The sequence below is a fragment of the Canis aureus genome, chromosome 1 (assembly GCF_053574225.1).
Source record: "Canis aureus isolate CA01 chromosome 1, VMU_Caureus_v.1.0, whole genome shotgun sequence".
NCBI lineage: Eukaryota > Metazoa > Chordata > Mammalia > Carnivora > Canidae > Canis > Canis aureus.
Genome location: NC_135611.1, coordinates 42597838 through 42599693, shown reverse-complemented (window position 1 = coordinate 42599693; position 1856 = coordinate 42597838).

Below are 1856 nucleotides of genomic sequence, written 5' to 3'. Positions count from 1 at the left end.
TAACAGTCAAGTTTATGTTCCTTCAAGGAATTCAAGCATCTCACACACCCTTCCCCATACTGTCTTCAATAAATAGAACAAATGGATTCTACAACTGGTTGTTGAGACTAATTGGAGTGAAATTTGCCAAGCCACGGAAGTCAATATACCAGCTATTTCTTTTCAAGGACACACTAATGCCCACCAGAATAAAATGCCTTAATAACTCGTCACTTGTTGAACTATGGATTTTTTAAATAAGTCAACAAAAGGCACTCCAAGTGGTTCAGTTTATTCCCTTGTATAAAGAGGTTTATACCCTTGTATAAAGCCAAATGGCTCCTTCAGCAACATTTGTATATATAAATGGTTGTTTGTTGGTGGTGTTGTTTAAAAAACAGAAAATTGAGGGAAAAGGGGGACATGTTTTTTCATTAACTATTCCCTAAATCAAGTCCAGCAAGGATGAAGTGAAGAAAGGGTATATTCAGTTAACAGAGCACCAGGGCCCAGCAGGTCTCCACTGTCAGGATGGCCCCTCTCCAGCACAGCTCCTTGCCTGGCAGCACACTGGGAACCAGATCAAGGCCAGAAAAGGCAGCCTCTTCCTGCAGAGTGGACAGGAGAGTCAGGCACACAGAGTTTGCAAAGATCATCTGACTTCATTGGTTGGTCCTGGCCCCACCAGAATCATGAAAATTCTCTTGGGAAACATCCTATGACCAGCCATTTCTATAGCAGCTGTTATCTGGAGCAGCCTCATGGCTTTAAAATTCTGTCAAAGTCAGGAGTGCTGTGAGCATGCCATGAGGACAAGCCAGGACAACAGGGTGTGAGGGCTACAGACAGGATCTTAGAGGTCATCTGGGTAAACCTACCACAATCTTCCCCCTACCACCCACCCACATGGAGGGTAAGGCTCATAATGGCTTGCACATCCACCTGTCCTATCCCAGATTCTCTGCAATCCTCCTGCACCAAGGTTCTCCTCCTACTAAAAGTACATGATATGGAAATAAGGCCTTTATGTAAAGCACACGTACATCATTTGACAACACAGTGCTTGAACCATATCATTCTGGCAAGTCCCATTCCACAAGACTGTCACCATAGAACAGTCCAGAACTGCACGTCTGTGACACCTTTTCTTTGCATAGATGGGGCATGGAGGCAGGCCTTTGTGGGGTGAGTGACAACCCAGAATCATGGTCTTGTTACAAAGGGGATGAACTCAGTGTTTAGTGTCGGTTCCCAGTAAGCCACGTCCTTACCTGCCACAGCCCTTTATTTTACCTTCACTTTGTTCTAGCATTTTTCAAAGCTTCCCTTCTGAGATTTTTACCTTCTCAACAAAATTTTCAGTTTCTCAGGGCATGTAATATAGGGATTTTGAGAAAAATTATCACTCTGAGATGATAAGGGGCTGCCCCAGGATTAATTATATAATAAAAGAAGTGCACCCTTAAGGCACCATGGTTCTCCAAGAATGGACCCAAGCAACTGCATCAATATCACCTGGGAATCAGTAGAAATGCAAATATTTGGCATAACTGGTTCTTTCCCTTCTTATCTGTCCATACCTCAGTTCAAATGTCATCTCCCCACCACCACTCCAAGGGAAGTGCTCCCTCACACCCCTTCTCCATTCCCATCTCCTACTGTCCTGTCATTACGACGTTTTCTACTTATAACATGTTTCTATCCTGGTCACTCTAATGGCCGGTTTGACGTGTCACATGTTTCTATCCTGGTCACTCTAATGGACGTGTCAACTTGGCTAGACTGAAGTAACCAGTTATTCAATCAAACACTAATGGAGGTGGTTCTGTGAATATAGTCTGTAGAATGATTAACATCTCCAGTCAGTTGACTTTAAA